Raw genomic sequence first — 21,860 nt, 5'->3', positions numbered from 1 at the left:
ATATACACAAACTTTTGTCCACATGCATCACCTATTCTCTCAATCCACCGGGCAACTAAAATATTAGTATAAACTCAGTGATCAAGTGGATTGCAAAGTTTTTTTTCGAAAACATCAATAATGAATTGAAAATGTAATAGTAATTTGAGAAACAATTTTTTTCGTTTCAACATCCACTCAGACGCATGTAACATTTACTGAGAGGAGGAAACAAAAATTCTTGAATGTACCAAATTTGTCTGAGTAAGGATAAATGTGACCTTCCTTTGTAATTTCAAGATATAGCAGTATAAATACACAAAAATAAAAGCGTACCAAGCAACTTCTCAGGGGATAAAACTTGTCAGAGCAATAACTTGTGTCGACTTGCCGCTTTTCTGGGTTTGTGGTGCGATGTTGATGATTCCTGCCAACCAAGGTAATTCGTAGTTGTGAAGTAATTACTGAGAGTGAAAAAGGTAATTTGTACTTAGTGGCTAGGTAGACAGTACCATCGTGCTGACCTGATTTCATGTAGATTTCATGCCTTTCCTGATTCATGATTGACCCAGAATGCATGGGGAAATCTGCTTAGCGTGATATAATACCTTCGCTTGCTAGCTCCACGCCTCAAACTGACGTTGTCTCATGGGGCATGGACCATGCTATTTGCCTTCTGCTGGCCAGGGATGGCGATGCACTACATCACTGACACTCTTATACAGGCGACCATGGCAACTAACGTCGCCTTCACAGAGTACTATGTCTCCCACCATGTACGTGTAGCCATGCATCATGTTGTATGTGTTGGCATCTGCTGCTCCTGTCCAGAGTACCATGGCAACAAAGACGCCTGCACGGATTACTACTTCTCCCACTATGTACGTGCAGCCATACATCATCATGTTTTTGTTCACATATGCCTCAAAGGAGAGTGAGCAGGTTTCAGAAAGAGAAGAACACGTCTGTAGCCACGATCGAGCTAGTCCATCTCCTCGTCATAGCTCTATCGTACCATCCTGAGCATCAGGAAGGAGTCCATCATATCGGCGGCGTGGGCTGACGGTGGGCAGCGGTGTGGGATTGCGGCGGCATCATGGGATGGCGGCCGCGATGGCGCGGCGTGGGATAGCTGCGGCGATGGCCTATAGGCCGAGGAAGCCAACTGTGACTTCCTTTTTCTCTATCAGATCGTGACCTAATGCTCCTGTTTCTTTGGGAGAACGATCATTTATCTCATGGCAAAACAGGCTACTATATAAATATTAAACTATCTTTCAGAGAAGGATATTCTGCCTTTTTTTAATGAGAGAGGTGGTCGATTGGAATCGTGCTGCATGTGGCTTCTGTACAACATGAGTATATCCTACGGCTTTACCATGATCCGGCAATTCCTGTGAGGAAAAGGAAGAGGAAATTAAGGGAGATGTGGGTCTGCTAGAGGAAAGTATGCACTGCAATGGATGGACTCATCAACTACTTCTTAGTTTGCCGGTACGATTCACTTCCACCATTGAACGCGCCATAATGGCCGGCATGGCCATTGCATTCTATTCCTTGCAAGCACCAGCAGCAATGCCATTGCTTCTCGAAGTGCCTCAGCTGGCTTATTCCATTTGCCATATGTTGGTGGGATGGTGTGCGAACTGCTGCTGCCTCTGGTCCTAGCTGGACTGTTTACCTAATAGCTAAAAATTTCAGACAAACAAATCGTTTGAACTGTGGTGCATAAGAAAATTATTGTCGGATTAATATATCCAAAGTCCAAACAAATTGAGGGAATCAGGTCCCAAATCTAAGATAGTATTTTTCTTACCTACATAGGCTAGCCATCGGCTGATTCTCCATCATCTCGAGGGAAGAAGGGAGATATGCGACCTATCATTGAATCGTAGTGGAGGGAGATTGATAGATGGGGTGCTGTTGATAGAAGAAACAATTCAGCAGGAAAAGCCGATGGCGAGACAAATATGGCTGCTGGATGGGTGATGAATTCTGCAGGAAACATCAAGGGCGAGATGAACATGGATGCTGAATCGGAGGTGAGAACATGCGGGTCGAGAGCATAGGTTGGCCACGTTTGGAGGAAGCACTGAGTATTTCCTGCAAAAACTGCTTCGGGATAGATGGAACATGCTGTTTTTTTTCTATATAAGAGAAACGTAGGGAGATCGATCAGATTCCTGTTAGTTTAAAGAAGAAAGAAGAAGATAAAAAAAATCAGATTCCCTAGTCTTCACTCTTGGGGGAGGGTGAATCACCTATGTTGGGAAGGGGTACATGAATCAAGAGTACGTCTAGAGCTGCATTCAGTTTTTTTGAAAGAGATAAAGATTGCTTTCTTTTTTAACTGAAGATTTGTTTTCATTAGTAAATCGGTTGTGTCGGGGGGTTCATTTTTTACAGCCAACACAAACGATTGTGGGCCTTGGAGTCTTTTTTTCACAGCTAACCAAACCTTTTAAGTGAGAATTAGATGGATCGATCTACACCGTAATAATTTGGTCCCACCAGATTAACGGCTGCTAATTACTGATTAACGTGGGAATTTCTAGGAAGTGACTAATTAGTATAGGTATATAGATAGATAGATAGATAGATAGATAGATATAGATAGATAGATAGATATAGATAGATAGATAGATAGATGCACATCTTCAGGGGGAGCCCTTTCCACTTATGAAGACAATAACCTATTCTTTACAATTTCACATATTTTATTCCGCGTTGAAAACTTCAACTAGTTTGTCATCAATCACCAAAAAGGGGAAGATTGTAAGTGCATCTAGTGCCACCCCTAGTTGGTTTTTGAGTATTGACGACAAACCTAGTTGAGGGACTAATGTGTTTGTGAGAATTGCAGGATAACACAGGTAGAAGTCCCTCATTGATTCGGTTTTCCTACCAGAGATGACCCCTAAAAATGTATGAAGACATTGAAGTCAAAGGTGGTATGTGAAGACATTCACATTGAAGACTATGACATGAGAAGACATCGCGTGAAGACTATGGAGCGCGAAGACTTAGTTCTTTCGTCGTTCTTTTTCTTCTTTGTTGAGTCATAGGAACCACCGTACTGTTAAATGGGGTCCAAGAGAACCACTCAGAATGACTGAAGTGATGCCTAACCAAAATCCTATGTCTTCGAGTGAAGACTATGAGAGCAAATCTTGTCCAGAGTTGGATAAGTCAGCTTTGCTTGTAACCCAAGTAAAGTTGCCGTGTATGTTTGAAATCTGACCGTTGGAACACGTGTCAGTTCCTTAGTGACCCAGGGTCATTTCGGACAAATCAGGTCGGCTTGCCTAGTGGCTATAAATAGCCCACCCCCTACAACCATAAACGGTTGGCTGCTCAGAGTTAGAGTACGGCTTTTGTCATTTGAGAGCAACCCACCTCGAAGCCTTTGAGAGAGAATTCCTTGCGAAGATAAATCCCTAAACACTCAGAGCCAAAGAGTGTTAGGCATCACTTAAGTCTTCCTGTCTGTGTGATCTGAAGACTTATTACACTTGAGGACTATGAATCCTCCAGCCGATTAGGCGTCGCGTTCTGAGCATCCAAGAGTCATTGTGGATCGCCGGTGAACGAAGTCTGTGAAGGTTTGGAAGTCTACCTTGAAGACTTACCAGAGTGATTGGGCGAGGACTGAGTGTACTTAGCTCAAGGGGAATAAGGTGAAGACGAGGTCTTCTGAGTTGAATCTCAGCCTCCCTAACCAGGCGTACAGTTGTCACAGCAACTAGAACTGGTCCAACAAATCATTGTCTTCAACAAGTCATTGGTTTCATCCTTCCCTTCCCTTTGCTTATTGTTGGTCCTTGTGAAGTCATTGTATGATTGCTTTATCTTTTGTCTTCACTGAGTGACTGCTTGTTCTGATTGGCTTCACAATATCTTCCTACCTGATCTTTACTGCCTAGCTGCTATTAGTCATTGTGCTTTTACTTCATTGAATACTTGACTATGGTTTGCCTAGTGTAGTCTACCTTCCGCTGTATGGTAATAGGTTTATTTCTATCATTTGTCTTCGAAACTTCCATGTTTTGAAGACTTTCATAAAAATCGCCTATTCACCCCCCCCCCCCTCTAGTCGATCACTAGAACTTTCACGAAGGTCTGAAATAAACTACTCACACATCACCGGAGAGGCCATGGAGTTGATGTAGAGGCCCTCCGTGATCGATGCCCCCTCCGGTGGAGCCCTGGAAAAGGCCCCGAGATGGTATCTCTCAGGTACAGAAGGTTGCGATGGTGGAATTGGGTTTTCTGGTGCTCCTGGATGTCTGGGGGGTAGGTGGATATATATAGGAGGAAGAAGTACGTTGGTGGAGCAACTGAGGGCCCACGAGAGTGGAGGGCGCGCCCCCCTGCCTCGTGCCTTCCTCCGTTGTTTCTTGACGCACACTCCAAGTCTCCCGGATCACGTTCGTTGAGAAAATCACGTTCCCGAAGGTTTCATTCCATTTGGACTCCGTTTGATATTCCTTTTCTTCAAAACCCTAAAATAGGCAAAAAAACAGCAATTTGGGTTGGGCCTCCGGTTAGTAGGTTAGTCCCAAAAATGATATAAAAATGTAAAATAAAGCCCATTAATATCCAAAATAGATAATATAATAGCATGGAGCAATCAAAAATTATAGATACGTTGGAGACGTATCAAGCCCCAACCGACTCGATCGATCAGAGTCCTATTCATCCAGAGGCAACACCACGGGGTCCTCTTCATCCACCCCCACCGGGAACTGTTCATCCAAACCCCCCAGCAACGCTCACTGTTCACCTAGAGGCAGCATCGATTGGCTTCAGTTAGCGGGAGTAGCGAAGGAATCGCTAGATCGGGTTCAATTAACAGCCATCGATCAATCGCTCGGGTTCAGTAACGCGTAGCCTGCAGCGCAATCGCTCGGGTTCAGTAGGCGAACGCCTCGCTCGGGTTCAGTTCGAGCCCAACGCCTCGCACACACGCGTGTGCGTGTACAAGAGAAACGCGCATCGCTCGGCCTGGACCACCCACCATAACTCGGAACACCCCGATATTTTCCTAGCCCTCGCTTCTACCACGGTTTTTTCCGTCATGGACGGCCCAAAGAATGTCATGCAGTTGCGTCTCTGGCCCGCCCAGGACAAAAAGCCCATTTTCTATCATGATTTTTTGTCATAGAAGTAGGAGCCCACCACATCTATGATGATACCGGGTTTGGTCACAATTATCATCATAGAAGTGTCATAAGTATGACAGAAAAAAATTCGTTCGGCCCAAAATATCACGGATGTGTCTTTTTTTGTAGTGATGGCTGATGACGAAGAAGCGTTCATGGGCACAGCGGACGAATCAAAAGCACCAAATGCAAAGGGCCCAACAGTAGGCCCGTCAACCAGCAAGAGGAAAAGATCCGAACCAAATGCAGATGAACGAGAGGCCCATGCTCTGAATAAGAAGAGAGGTGGCAGGCAACCTCTCAAAAATATAGCTGAACTTGTCTCTCATGATGAGTATAACACAGTTCCAGGAGAAGATTCAACATAGAGGAAAGGATGTGTACAAAAGATTCGGCGTCACTGGGTAAGGAAGTGGTTTAACTACAAGATGGTTCATCCTCGGTACGCCGAGAACTTTGCTTTCCATCCCCCATAGGGTGACTATCGCGAGATTGGGCTCATATGGGCGGGTGAACCCCAGCAAAGGCCTCCACCACCTCTTGACGCTCATGAATTGTCCACCATGACTCCTGACTCTTATCCTGAAGAAAGGCCAAACGCCTCAAAAATGCTAAAAAACGAGCCAAGAAGGCCGCAAAAGATCAGGCCAAGGAAGAAGAAAATCACCGTCCCATCAAATCACACGTCGAGAAGAAAAAGGCTGAAGGAAAAGCAGAATGCCGAATGAAGATCAAACATGATCCAAAATCAAGTGCTTTGAGGAAAAAGAGCGCACCGAGAAAAAGTCCTGCTAAGCCTGCTGAACCTGAAAGTTTCACATCCCTAGTTCTAGTATGCACTAGGATAGCCCTTCATGTGAGCATCATGTTTAAATTCAAATGAAATTTGAATTGAGGAATTTTCAAAAGCCTCAGAAGACCTCTAAAAATAACCAACATTTAAATATCATCAAATGAGTCCAAGAAAATGTTCCTGATATCCTCTAGAAATATTGGCAAGAAGTAAAACCCAAACCAATATTTTTGGTGTCTTAGAAATATTTATTTTGGGCATTTAAATTAAGTCAATAGCTATTTGAATTGGATTTATATCTACTATTTAATCAATATAGGTCCAGTAATTCTGAAATATTTTGTGGAGCATTGGTTTAAATCTTTTAGCTCCTAAAAATATTTTCAGAAGCAAAATAATTGAATTGGTTTCAAAACCAAATTCAAAACAAACCTGCAAAATAGAAAACAGAACATAATTAGAAAAGCACAGGAAAATCAAAAACCTTACATGCAGCCCACCTGGTGGCCCAGTAGGCCGGCCCAGCCCACCAGGGGCAGAGGCGTCTTCCACCTCGCGCCAGTCGGACGCGGAGCGTGTGCTCGACACGCGCGCGCCCGTAACTCGCCACCTCCTGCTTGCCGCCGACCGCCTGGAGTTGGCTAAGGACGCCACACAACCCCTCCGGCTCTCTCTCACTCTACCCGTGCTCCTCCTCCCCTCTGTCTCTCTCTCACGCGCATGGCCGAACGCCACCGTCGCCGCCGCTCACCGTAGCCACAGCCACCGTCCACCCCTCGTCCTGTCGATGCGTCCAGAAGAACCGTCGATCACTCCTGCATCGTCTACGCCAACCCGTTGAACTGCGGGAGCTCTGCAGCGTCGTCTTCGAGCTCATCTTCACCGCACCTGCCGGAGATCGTTCTCGCCGCCCCGCTCGCTCCGACGCCTCCCCCGAGCTACTGACCTGCTCATCGACCCCGCCGTGAGATCCTCTCTTTTTCCCCTCTTCTTTAGCATTCACCCTCGTTCCCTAGCTCCGTTCCGCACCGCGGCCGAAACGCGCCGCCGCCTGCGCTCTTCGCCGGTGACGCTCCGGTGACCATTTGGTCCCGGGCGTGCGCCCAACATGCTCACCGCCGCGCGTAGAGTCTCCCCAGCGCCTTGCTGCACTCGTTTGCACACCGCAACGCCGTTTTCGCGAACACCTGAGCTCCGGCCGCCGCCCGATTCGTCGCAGTCGTCGTTTCCGGCCACCCCAACTCCGTCCAAGGCCACCGTTGGACACGCCACACCGTTAGCTACCCGTGACGTCCACTTGAGCTTCGAACCGTGGCTGGAGCTGCGTTTCCGACGCTCTCCGCCGCGTCCGGCCACGCAGGCGGCTAAACGCCGGCAGGTTGACCCCTTTGATCGGCGGGGTTTGACCCCGTCTGACCAGGGGTTTGAACCCTCTCTCTCACTGACATGCGGGCCCCGCTTGGCTAACTAAATTAGTTAGTGATAATCCTATTTAGGTTAGTTAGGTTAGCCACTGACATGTGGGCCCCGAGCCCTGTTAATTAGCTAAGTGTTAAATTAACTTAACTTTAAACCCGCAGTCACTGACGTGTGGGTCCAGGGACTAATTAGCCTAGATTAACTGTTAGTTAGTGCTAATTAACTCTGTTAGTTGACTGGGTCACTGACCAGTGGACCCCACTGGTATGGTTTGACCTGGACCGACCCAGTTGACCTGCTGACATCGCAGTGATGTAGTGATGACGCAATAATACATTTTCTGGATTAAATAAACCAGGAAATTCCAGAAAATAATATAAACTTCTAAAAATCATAGAAATTGAACCATAACTCCAAATGAAATAAGTTATATATGAAAAATTCAAGAAATTTGTTTATGGCATTTTCATGCATATTTGAGCAAGTTAACATCACTATTTAGGACAAACTAAGTGAATGGCATTTGAATATTAACTTATGGAGTTTGTGTTTGAACCTAGGGTTCAAAACAACTTCATTTAATATGGTTGCTAGTTGCATTAGCTCAATCAACAGCATATTGCCATGTCACATTCATGCATCATATTGTTGCATTGCATTGATTGTGTTGCCTCTCTATTCCCGGTATTTGTCCCCCTTCAGTAGATGTTGTTCCGGCGATAAGTTCGATGACACTGATCAAGAGATATACTATCTTCGGAAGTGTCACGCAAGCAAAAACCCCTTGTTCATTCCGATACAATCCCACTCTCTCGCTCCTGCTCGCTTTTACTGCATTAGGATAACAATGATTCAACTGTTACATGCTGCAGTAGTTGAACCCCTTTTCCTCTGCATGACCTGTCGTTGCCACAGTAAATAGATGAAACCCACTAGCATGAGTAGGAGTTGTTTGAGCCCTGATGTGCCTACTCATTCATGTTTTCTTATCATGCCTGCTATTGCTTAGAGTTGTGTCAGGTCTGATTCATCGGGGATGAATTGGAGGGTTGTGAACATGTCCTTCTGTGTGTGAGCTAAGTGTGTTGAACACAATTTGGTAAAGGTATCGATGAGAGGCCATGTAGGAGTATATGGTGGGTTGTTTCATTGAGGCCGTCCTTAAGAACTGAGATTTGTATGTGTGATTCAAGAATCAGTTACTACCATACATTAGGCCTGAAACCAATGGACCCTCTCGGCTTCTTAATCACCCTAGTACTCTGTCCAGGAGTTGCAACTAGTTTCTGGTGTTTGTAGGTTATGTGTTGGGGGCCGTGCATAGCGCTGACCCCAGGGGTGGGCTATGATGCGGTAGATACACCATGGTCGGGCATGTCGGGCGCCCGTTTGGTGTCTCGGAACCCTGTACCCATCGTTCGGGGCCGTATGTGGAAACCTCGGCCGGACTCAATGCGGATGGAACCTGGATAGGCGATAAACCTGGACTAGAGACTTGAGTGTTTAGGTAGGCTGTGGCCGACACCCTCGTTGGGCTTCTGCTTGAAGGTTGCCGAGTACATGTCGTGTAAACGACGATAAGTGGTGAGAGCGTGTATGAAGAAGTACACCCCTGCAGGGTTAACATCATCTATTCGAATAGCCGCGTCTGCGGTAAAGGACTACTTGGTTGCCTATACAATTCATAGACAAGTGAAAGTGGAAACTCTAAAATGCGCAAGATAAGCGTGAGTGCTTTGGATGGCGTTCTCGTGGGAAGACGGGAGAGGATCCATAGTGGTGTATTGATATGGTGGATATGTGGACTCGTGTGCGCCACCTCAAAGAGTTACTTGCAGTCGTAGTTCAGGATAGCCACTGAGTCAAAGCTGGGTACATTTGTACTCACGTTTTCTTATTTTATGTTTTGCAGAGAGACTTCAGTCTCGCTAGTAGTTCCACATGGACTTCGACGTTTAGCTCGTTACCTCAGCTACGATCTTGTACCCTTGGGAGGGTCTTGTAGATAGTCAGGCTTCTCAGCCTTTTTCATTTGTAGATGTCTGTACTCAGACATGTTAAGCTTCCGCGTGTTGAACACGATTTGGTAAAGGTATCAATGGGAGGCCATGTAGGAGTACATGCTGGGTTGTTTCATTGAGGTCCTCCTTAAGAACTGAGATCTCTATGTGTGATTCAAGAATTAGTTATTACCATACATTGGGCCCGAAACCAATGGACCCTCTCGACTTCTTAATCACCCTAGTACTCTGTCCAGGAGTTGCAACTAGTTTCTGGTGTTTGTTGGTTATGTGTTGGCGGCCGTGCGTAGCGCTGACCCCAGGGGTGGGCTATGGTGCGGTAGATACACCGTGGCCGGGCATGCCGGGTGCCCGTTTGGTGTCTCGGAACCCTGTACACATCGTTCGGGGCCGTATGTGGAAACCTCGGCCGGACTCCCTACGGATGGAACCTGGATAGGCGATAAACATGGACTAAAGACTTGAGTGTTTAGGTAGGCCATGGCCGACACCCGTTGGGCTTCCGCTTGAAGGTTGCCGAGTACATGTCATGTAAACGATGGTAAGTGGTGAGAGCGTGTATGAAGAAGTACACCCCTGCAGGGTTAACATCATGTATTCAAATAGCCGCGTCCGTGGTAAAGGACTACTTGGTTGCCTATATAGTTCATAGAAAAGTTAAAGTGGATACTCTAAAATGCGCAAGATAAGCGTGAGTGCCTTGGATGGCGTTCTCGTGCGAAGACGGGAGCGGATCCATAGTGGTGTATTGATGTGGCGAATATGTGGACTCGTGTGCGCCACCTCAAAGAGTTACTTGCAGTCGTAGTTCAGGATAGCCACTGAGTCAAAGCTGGCTTGCTGCTGTTAAACTCCACCACCCCCCCCCCTTTGTTGATACTGATGCATATGTAGCTAGTTCTGATGTAAGTCTTGCTGGGTACATTTGTACTCACGTTTGCTTATTTTATGTTTTGCAGAGAGACTTCGGTCTCGCTAGTAGTTCCATGTGGACTTCGACGTTTAGCTTGTTACCTCAGCTACGATCTTGTACCCTTGGGAGGGTCTTGTAGATAGTCAGGCTTCTCAGCCCTTTTCATTTGTAGATGTCTGTACTCAGACATGTTAAGCTTCCACGTGTGTTTTGACTTGTATGCTCTAAATGTTGGTCATGGGACCCATGTTTGTAATATCTCGCTCCTCGGAGCCTAATGAATAAATACCTTGAGTCGTAGAGTTATGTTGTGATTCCATGTTGTATTTACACATATCAAGCATATTGTGTGTATGATTGAAATGCTTGGTATGTGTGGGATCCGACAACCTAGTTGTTCATCCTTGGTAGCCTCTCTTATGGGGAAATGTAGTCTTGTGCTTCCATGAGCCATCGTAGTCCGCTACAGCCCGGTTCACCAGAGTCCTGCTAGCCCAGCACTACTGCTACATAACACTTGACTGGCCGACATGTGATTCACTTCATTCTTGTGTCTGTCCCTTCGTGGAAATGTCGCGCGGTGACATCCGGAGTCCTGCCTAGCCTGCTACAGCCCGGTTCACTGGAGTCCTATTAGCCTAGTGCTATAGCCCGGTTCACTGGAGTCCTGTTAGCCTAGTGCTACAGCCCGGATTCGCACGCTGCTGACCGACATGCTCGATGTTGATTCATGTATGCCTGTCCCCGTAAGTTAGTGCCACTTTGGGTTCACGACTAATCATGTCGGCCCGGGTTCTCTATCATATGGATGCTAGCGACACTATCATATACGTGAGCCAAAAGGCGCAAACGGTCTCGGGCCATGGTAAGACGACACCGTGGGAATACCGTGCGTGAGGCCGCAAAGTGATATGAGGTGTTACCGGCTAGACCGATATGACTTGGAATCGGGGTCCTGACAGCTTTGGTATCAGAGCCTGACTGCATGTAGGATTACCAAGCCAAGCTGGTCGAAGTCGTGTCTAGAAATGTTGTAGTTATATAAGGGAATTGATTGTGGATGGGAACGTAAGGCTCTTTTTACTCCTTATCCTCATGACCTTCTAACTGAGTCATCTTATCTTTTCTGCGGGGTTAAGAACTAGGCTTCTCTTCTATCTCTCAGGATGACGTGTTACTAAAATTTAGTTGCCTAGGATTGTTGAGTTCAAGCCTCAGTTTAGTTCCTACTACTTCCATATGTTCATAGCTGGCCTCGGAACCTTGAGTTTGTGATGTTGAGTGGCTAGGCCACCATTTTTGCGGGTTGTCTCAAATCTTTTTGAGCAATTACAGCCGTTAAGCTGTCCGAGTCATCCCAGGTTTCTAAACAGTCTGATGCATCTAAAAATCCCTTCCTCCCGTTCCTGATGTCCTTTTGGGCTAGATTAAGCACACTGATCGGTGAGTTGAGGTACTCTATTGCCTTGACATATATGTTGGAGTTGTTATTATGACACTAGGGTATCTTAGAGTTAGTGATCTAGCCATGTTTGGTGTTCCCAGTGTGATGATTCTGGCCACCATTCTCCAAAGCATCTCGTGATGTTATTTAGTTAGTAGGTATTCTATTCCTGGGTTTTGAACCCGAGATTCACCCTACTTCATGTTGTTAGTATTTGCTAGTTCCCTTAAGATATTAGTAACCTTGTGATAGTCCTCGAGGTCTATGGTATATCGTTCTTCCAATACCATGAGCCAATATGGCAGAAGTTCTTTGAACCAAAATATCACAATCAGAGTACTCTTGAGGAGTTCTCAATTCATAATTGTGATTCTGCCAGCTCTACCTTTCTGCATGGGTTATCTGTAAGAAACCTGTTGAACTTGGTTCGACATATTAATCTATGCATCCACAACTCAGAAAGATATATGTCCACTTGAGTTGTCCCTCTTCATTTGTATTCCGACCATCGCCTACCAATTGATAGTCAGGAGTGATTGTGCATCCGTGTTATCGATGCTTATTATTCTTGTGGTTCGTTAAGCCATTCTATTTCAGAATGACTAGGAGAAACAAACTCCAGTACCTCGTCCATTTCTAGGATTGGGTCAAAGTAGTTGTATCCCGCAGATCAAAATGCCAATCCAGCTTTTGTTCTATTCTACCTCGGAGTATCACCCTCTTTCATAACAAGAGTATTGTGAGAATTGCACACAACCTCAAATGAATTCTTGACGCAGTGATACTTCTTGCCATCATTATTCATTCCTCGGTTCTGTGTTGTTGTAACCGAAATGCCGACAAGTGAATTGTGATGTGTGAATTCAATACTCCGAGCAACTTGTTGCTTTGTAGTAAATGGACAATATTCTCATTCTTAGAGTGTTGATTATTAAATCATCATCCTAAGATTGATCGTGCTACCTAGTCCTTATTTCTGGTGCACTCTTCGATCAAATGAGTTAGGATTATTCAATCCCTTGCTTATTTGATCATATTTTCTTGCTCTGAAAAGCAAGATTGTTCTCAAGCTTAGTAGCATATCGGTGGTTCGTGATGTTCCCAATATCTTCTCGGAAGTACTACCAGGTTGTAACCTGATCGCTATGTTGAGTTCGTGATCATGTTGGTTTTCCTCCAAACCACCCATTCTCCAAGAATCTGTGTTGGATACCCCTGAGCTAGCTGGTTAAGATACAACACAACTTGGAGAGTTGGAAGATGAAACCTTGTCTGACTTAGTTAATCACTAAGGGATATCCTTGTGTGTGTGTGTGTGTTGAAGAAAGATGATATCTCCATTGATTGGTCCTCGTGATCAGTTGTTGGATCTATTGCCTTGTCAAAACTTCGACTTGAGTATGGGCTATTGTCAAGTCAAATCAGAACCAATGATGTTCGTAATGTTGTCTTACTCGTGGTTGATCCCTTGAGCATACACCGTTACATCTTTTGGTCTGACCAATGCTATCACCGTGTTCACATGATGGTGGAAGTCTAGTGATATGGAAATTCCGATGAGTTGCTCTTGAGCCCATCAGCAGCATTTTGTCTCCCCCATGATTCATGTTTAACATCAACCTAGTATTGGAAACTTTGTAAGCAATGCCTTCGTATTCCGTTCATGAAGCTTATGCTTGGATGGAACAAGTGACTTCCTCAAACTCATGTGCATTTGGAGCAAGTTGCCGCCTTGAGTTCGAGAAATATTGTTTTGTTTCCTCTGGTACCATCCCAAGTTAGTTATGCATGTGTGAATGTATTCTATGGTTTGGTAGATTAATTACCTCCACTCCATATGTATTCCCTAGAACACCAAGCCACTGATTGATTTGTTCAAGGAGAAGAAGTTCCTTCTTAAGAGCATGCCTTATGCAAGGACTTTGTTATCCTTAATGATGGTTCCACACCTGAACTCGGTAGTGTTTTTATTATAAGACTACTACGTGGTCATGCTTGTCTGGAACAACATGTTCACATGTGTTAGCAGAACCAGCTCATGTTTTGGAGCTTACTACCGTAGTTCATTTCCCCGAGAATCTCGCAACGTCATATCATCGAATTGTTTTGCAAACTTTCATTTTTATTTCTAGACTTGATGAGTATGGAATATCCTGACACAACCAGATCTGAATCTCAGGCAGATATGATGGTTGGAACACACTCCAAGAACTATAATATTGGTCTCTCTGTAACCGGTAAAGTGGATGTCGTGGCCAACACACCCAGCCGGAAGACCTATTATTGTAGTATCTTGATTGAGGAAGTTGGCCACCTCCCCATAAGGATTTCGTAGGATTTACTCCAGAAGTTGTTCCTTATGGATCCTTTGTATTCCGAAGTCCGACCACTACTTGATGACTATGTTGATGCTTAAAAGCATGACCGTGGTAACCAGTACATCAAGGAGAACATTAGAAGCGGAGTGCTAAATGTCTCTCGGTCGATCATCCAGATTTCATTCCCTTGGCCTCGCTAAGGTGAAATCTGAGAAAGGGTTGTCTTTCTATGCATCTGCATTGTCCATCACTATTCGTCAAGGTAGTAAGATGTGTTGCTAGGATCCTCGACTCGGATGTTGGTAGAACCTTGATGAATATGGAAATGCTCAAGTTCTTGAGAGCACGCGCAAGCAAATTCATCCATTACGTTGTCTTCAACAGGGTAGTCCACATCATCCATTCTAGTCCAAGTATGGCATTCCTTCAAACTCCTTCAAATGAACGATTGTGATTTGCCTTAGGCTGGTATAAAGAGTTTCAATGATCTTTGAATCAAAAGTAATTCTTTTTGCCACTTAAGGGAACAATCCAACAAGTCACCTCCCCCAAGGTGCCCCATTGTGGAATTATGGCAGCTAACCCTCGCTACGTCATGATCGAGCGTGGATTTGTTGCCTACCTAGTGGACCTTCGTCATCTGTTACACCCCATCCCACTGAATGTATGTTTCGTGTCTCAGCACAAGAGATGTTTCTATGTCTCATCTCGTGAGTTGATCGTGAGTTGCTCGATCTTCGAGAAGATCAAATCTTTAGGTTTTCCCTTCCTTCTCTTTGTCGTGTTGGAAGAAGATTTCAAAAGAAAAGACGTCAAGATCAATTGGAGAAATGAATCAACATCTTCGAGAAGGGAAAATCGGATCATGAAGATCGTGTTAGCTTTGTGACCCCTCTGTCTTCTTACCTCACGACTTGAATCTCGGGACGAGATTCTTGTTTAGTAGGGGTGAGCTGTCACATCCCTAGTTCTAGTATGCACTAGGCTAGCCCTTCATGTGAGCATCATGTTTAAATTCAAATGAAATTTGAATTGAGGAATTTTCAAAAGCCTCAGAAGACCTCTAAAACTAACCAACATTTAAATCTCATCAAATGAGTCCAAGAAAATGTTCCTGTTATCCTATGGAAATATTGGCAAGAAGTAAAACCCAAACCAATATTTTTGGTGTCTCAGAAACATTTATTTTGGGCATTTGAATTAAGTCAATAGCTATTTGAATTGGATTTATATCTACTATTAAATCAATATAGGTCCAATAATTCTGAAATATTTTGTGGAGCATTGGTTTAACTCTTTTAGCTCCTAAAAATATTTTCAGAAGCAAAAAAATTGAATTGGTTTCAAAACCAAATTCCAAATAAACCAGCAAAATAGAAAACAGAACATAATTAGAAAAGCACATTAAAGACAAAAACCTTACCTGCAGCCCACCAGGCGGCCCAGTAGGCCGGCCCAGCCCACCAGGGGCAGAGGCGTCTTCCACCTCGCGCCAGTCGGAGGCAGAGCGTGTGCCCGACGTGCGCGCGCCCGTAGCTCGCCACCTCCTGCTTGCTGACGACCTCCTGGAGTTGGCTAAGGGCGCCACGCAACCCCTCCGGCTCTCTCTCACTCTCCCCGTGCTCCTCCTCCCCTTTGTCTCTCTCTCACGCGCACGGCCGAACGCCACCGTCACCGCCACTTGCCGTAGCCACAACCACCGTCCACCCCTCGTCCTGTCGATGCATCTAGAAGAACCGTCGTCCACTCCTGCTTAGTCTATGCTAACCAGTTCAACCGCGGGAGCTCTGCAACGTCGTCTTTGAGCTCATCTTCACCGCGCCCGCGGGAGATCGTTCTCGCCGCCCCGCTCGCACCGACGCCTCCCCCGAGCTACTGACCTGCTCATCGACCCCGCCGTGAGCTCCTCTCTTTTTCCCCTCTTCTTTAGCGTTCGCCCTCATTCCCTAGCTCCGTTCCCCACTGCGGCCAAAACACGCCGCCACCTGTGCTCGTCGCCGGTGACGCTCCGGTGACCATTTGGTCCCGGGCGTGCGCCCAACATGCTCACCGTCGCGCGTAGAGTCTCCCCAGCGCCTCGCTGCACTCGTTTGCACACCGCAGCGCCGTTTCCGCGAACACTCGAGCTTCGGCCGCCGCCCGACTCGTCGCCTTGTTGTTTCCGGCCACCCCAGTTCCGTCCAAGGCCACCGTTGGACGCGCCACACCATCAGCTACCCGTAGCGTCCACTTGCGCCTCGAACCGTGGCCGGAGCAGCATTTCCGACGCTCTCCGTGGCGTCCGGCCACGCCGGCGGCTAAACGCCGGCAGGTTGACCCCTTTGACCGGTGGGGTTTGACCCCGTCTGACCAGGGGTTTGAACCCTCTCTCTCACTGACATGCGGGCCCCACCTGGCTAACTAAATTAGTTAGTGATAATCCTATTTAGGTTAGTTAGGTTAGCCGCTGACATGTGGGCCCCGGACCCTGTTAATTAGCTAAGTGTTAAATTAACTTAACTTTAAACCCACAGGCACTGACGTGTGGGTCCAGGGACTAATTAGCCTAGATTAACTGTTAGTTAGTGCTAATTAACTTTGTTAGTTGACTAGGTCACTGACCAGTGGACCCCACTGGTCAGGTTTGACCTGGACCGACCCAGTTGACCTACTGACGTCGCAGTGACGTAGTGATGACACAATAATACATTTTCTGGATTAAATAAACCAGGAAATTCCAGATTATAGTATAAACTTCTAAAAATCATAGAAATTCAACTATAACTCCAAATGAAATAAGTTACATATGAAATTGTCAAAAAAATTCAAGGAATCTGTTTATGGCATTTTCATGCATATTTGAGCAAGTTAACATCACTGTTTAGGACAAACTAAGTGAATGGCATTTGAATATTAACTTATGGAGTTTGAATTTGAACCTAGGGTTCATAACAACTTCATTTAATATGGTTGCTAGTTGCATTAGCTCAATCAACAGCATATTGCCATGTCACATTCATGCATCATATTGTTACATTGCATTGATTGTGTTTCCTCTCTATTGCCGGTATTTGTCCCCCTTCAGTAGATGTTGTTCTGGCAATGAGTTCGATGACACTGATGAAGAGATATACTATCTTCAGAAGTGCCAGGCAAGTAAAACCCCCTTGTTCATTCCGATACAATCCCACTCTCTCGCTCCTTCTCTGTTTACTGCATTAGGACAACAACGATATAACTGTTACATGCTGCGGTAGTTAAACCCCTTTTCCTCTGCATGACCTGTCGTTGCCACAGTAAATAGATGAAACCCACTAGCATGAGTAGGAGTTGTTTGAGCCCTGATGTGCCTACTCATTCATGTTTGCTTATCATGCCTGCTATTGCTTAGAGTTGTGTCAGGTCTGATTCATCGGGGATGAATTGGAAAGTTGTGAACATGTCCTTCTGTGTGTGAGCTAAGTGTGTTGAACACGATTTGGTAAAGGTATCGATGAGAGGCCATGTAGGAGTATATGGTGGGTTGTTTCATTGAGGCCGTCCTTAAGAACTGAGATTTGTATGTGTGATTCAAGAATCAGTTACTACCATACATTAGGTCCGAAACCAATGGACCCTCTCGGCTTCTTAATCACCCTAGTACTCTGTCCAGGAGTTGCAACTAGTTTCTGGTGTTTGTAGGTTATGTGTTGGGGGCCGTGCGTAGTGCTGCCCCAGGGGTGGGCTATGATGCGGTAGATACACCGTGGTCGGGCATGCCGGGCGCCCGTTTGGTGTCTCGGAACCCTATACACATCGTTCGGGGCCGTATGTGGAAACCTCGGCCGGACTCAATGCGGATGGAACCTGGATAGGCCATAAACCTGGACTAGAGACTTGAGTGTTTAGGTAGGCCGTTGCCGACACCCTCGTTGGGCTTCCGCTTGAAGGTTGCCGAGTACATGTCATGTAAACGACGGTAAGTGGTGAGAGCTTGTATGAAGAAGTACACCCCTGCAGGGTTAACATCATCTATTCGAATAGCCGCATCTGCGGTAAAGGACTACTTGGTTGCCTATACAATTCATAGACAAGTGAAAGTGGAAACTCTAAAATGCGCAAGACAAGCGTGAGTGCTTTGGATGGCGTTCTCGTGGGAAGACGAGAGAGGATCCATAGTGGTGTATTGATATGGTGGATATGTGGACTCATGTGCGCCACCTCAAAGAGTTACTTGCAGTCATAGTTCAGGATAGCCACTGAGTCAAAGGTGGGTACATTTGTACTCACGTTTGCTTATTTTATGTTTTGCAGAGAGACTTCAGTCTCGCTAATAGTTCCACATGGACTTTGATGTTTAGCTCGTTACCTCTGCTACGATCTTGTACCCTTGGGAGGGTCTTGTAGATAGTCAGGCTTCTCAGCCTTTTTCATTTGTAGATGTCTGTACTCAGACATGTTAAGCTTCCGCGTGTGTTTTGACTTGTATGCACTGAATGTTGGGTCATGGGACCCATGTTTGTAATATCTCGCTCCTCGGAGCCTAATGAATAAATACTTTGAGTCGTAGAGTTATGTTGTGATGCCATGTTGTATTTACACATATCGAGCATATTGTGTGTATGATTGAAATGCTTGGTATGTGTGGGATCCGACAACCTAGTTGTTCATCCTTGGTAGCCTCTCTTATGGGGAAATGTAGTCTTCTCCTTCCATGAGCCATGGTAGTCCTCCACAGCGCGGTTCACTGGAGTCCTGCTAGCCCAGCACTACTGCTCTGGAACACTTGACTGGGCGGCATGTGATTCACTTCGTTCCTGTGTCTGTCCCTTCGGGGAAATGTCGTGCGGTGACATCCGGAGTCCTGCCTAGCCTGCTACAGCCTAGTTCACCGGAGTCCTGTTAGCCCAGTGCTACAGCCCGGATTCGCACGCTGCTGACCGACATGCTCGATGTTGATTCATGTATGAATCTGCCCGTAAGTTAGTGCTACTTTGGGTTCACGACTAGTCATGTCGGCCCAGGTTCTCTGTCATATGGATGCTAGCGACCCTATCATATACGTGAGCAAAAAGGCGCAAACGGTCCCGAGCCATGGTAAGACGACACCGTGGGAATACCGTGCGTGAGACCGCAAAGTGATATGAGGTGTTACCGGCTAGATCGATGTGACTTGGAATCAGGGTCCTGACAGAAAGTGACTCTTCTGATCAAGATGATCATCTACTCACCCGAGAAGAAATTGATGTAACTCTCTCCAAACATGTGAATGTCACCAAATCCACTATTCTGCTTGACCTTTGAGCGTGTGCAGTCCCAGTTGCACCTCCGAAGAAGAACCCATTGAAGCAGAAGACCCCTGCAACCACTGTCACAATGGTTGACAAAGTGAACACAGAACCTCATCCTGATGCAATTAACTTGCAAGGTTTGGTGGTCGAAGCCCCTGTTGGCACATCTAAGCCTGGAGAAAAGATTCTGAAACCAATGGCGAAGCAAATCAAAGCCCATGCTGCTAAGCAAAAGGCTCCAGGTGTTGATGTTATGAAAGAAAGGTTGCCAAATTTGCTTCGAAACTGACTCAATCATTGGCTTATATGCCTCCAACCGAAGTAAATATGGCACAGACTGCTACCTCTACTCAGGATACTACACAGACTGAAAATGACTTTGATGCACCACATTCTTTCGATCATCCGTTCATCATGGAGCAGCTGGACAGATTCGTCGAAGATTTGTTTGATGGAGAAGTAGCATCTTTGCCAATTCCCTCTGAAGTTATTTCTCAAGCGTCTGATCTGATCCAAGATATGAGAAATGATTCGGTTGAGATCAATGACCTCATTGCACAACTCAAGGGGCTCGACAGCCATATGAAAGATACGAAATCCAAGTTTGCCATCACGCAGCTTGAAGAATCTTATGAGGATGTGAACAAAGCTCTGACAATTCTTTGGCACAGGAGGCTGGGATTTCATTTGGATCTAGATCAAATTGTTTGCAAGATTTGTCTTGATCACCAAGCCAAAGTGACTGGTTATAATGATCTGGTCAAAGGGCACATTGATCCGTCAATGCAGAAGATTGCGAAGAAAAATGCTCCTCCTTCTCCAGATGCTAATACACAGAGAGAAAATTCTCCTGTACAAGCAAGTCCTTTGGCTACTCATGAACTAGTTGCAGATGTACCAAATTCGCCAAGGCCAACTGAAGTAGTGAATGTGGCTTCTACAGCTCATGTAGCAAATCCTTCTTAGCACCAAGTGTCCGAAGAAGGTGAAATTCCTAGGTCTGAACGACAAGCTTCTCCTGACCGCGTTGAACCAAATGGTTTGGTTCCACCCTCTGCTCCTCCAACTACATCTGAAGCAATTCCATAATAGCCCCCAATGACTGATAAAGATTCCGCGCCTAACTCAGCCCCTGAACAAGTGTCAAATCCCTCTCCTTTAAGGCTCTCACTCGACATTGCATGACGAACCTCGGATGTTGATCCTTCTGCAGCAAAATCACTTCAGCTCATCATTCAGATTCCGTCATCTATGGTGATGAAGTGCTTTCTGTTCAAGATGAACTCAAGTACCCTTATCCTCATGAGCGACTGCCATTGTTTTCCATCGGCATTGGCATCAAAGGGCCTCTGTTCAGCAAAAATACTCATCCAGTTTTCTTTCAAGAAAGTCCTTACAGGAAGCCCAGTACGTCTGAATCTCCTCGGTTCTGGACTCAGGAATAGGCAATTTACTCTTCATGAATTCTTTATGACATCTTGAAGATTTCCCTCATGAATTCCCAGACTTCGCTACTATGAAGAACATCGGCTGTTTCAATCAAATTCTGCAAGACATCAAAGACTTTGGTCTCACACATGTCTTAGGCTATCAGGATCCATGGAACAGGGAGATTATTCGTCAGTTTTATGCAACATTGTATATCTCCGGAGATGAGTCAGATAGCACAAAATGGATTATGGAATGGATGACAGAAGGAAAATGAATCAAATGCTCTACTATGGACTTTGTATGTCACTTTCATTTCCCTCGGTTTTAATATGGCAAAACTGATATTCAGGTCCATACATTGATGCAATCACTGATGAAGATTTCTGATGCACAATGGATGAAGATAAAATTTGTGATTACAATGTTCCTCCCCAGCCTAAGCACTTGACATTCGACAATAAGATGTTATATCACATTCTCACATGCACCCTCTGTCCGCTCACGGGGATAAATAATGATAATGTTGTCTCTGATGTTCTTCGGAACACCATCCATGCCATCTCACAAGGGTATATCTTTGATGTCGAAGGCATGTTTTTGTGCATACTAATGGATTCAGCTCAGTGTCCAAAAACTATTAAGGTATTTGTGCCCTGGATTCAGAAAGTGGTTGACTATGCAATGAAAACCGAATATCTTGCCAAGTTCGGCCATAAAAGCTTCATTCCTCCTGTGCGTGATACGCTGAAAGTAATGGAAGATTTCTCTTCAGCAAAGCTCCAATATCAAGTCTTCATTATCATACTACCTTTAATGGACCCAAGCTACCTAAACGTGATCGTCTGCCGAACACTCAACCTCCTTCACATCGCCAACTAAAAAATCTGCTGAAGAAAATCCTCTGTCTCGCAAGACTCACGAGGCTAATCCCAATGTGCCTTCCTCTTCTCAGCACCAAGCCAGTGTTGTAGGATCCGCTGCTGCTGCTGAAGACGAAGATGTTCCCAACACCTCCGAATCAGAAACTTCTTCGAGCAGTTCCTTAGGCGATGACTCAGAGTGAAACATATTCACATATTCCTCGCACTCGTGTTTTTGATCACCTTTTTGACACTAGTTGACAAAAAGGGG

Source organism: Triticum urartu, chromosome 7A (assembly GCF_056163025.1).
Source record: "Triticum urartu cultivar PI428250 chromosome 7A, HENAU_Tu73, whole genome shotgun sequence".
NCBI classification, from domain to species: Eukaryota; Viridiplantae; Streptophyta; class Magnoliopsida; order Poales; family Poaceae; genus Triticum; species Triticum urartu.
This window is presented reverse-complemented; position numbering follows the sequence as displayed.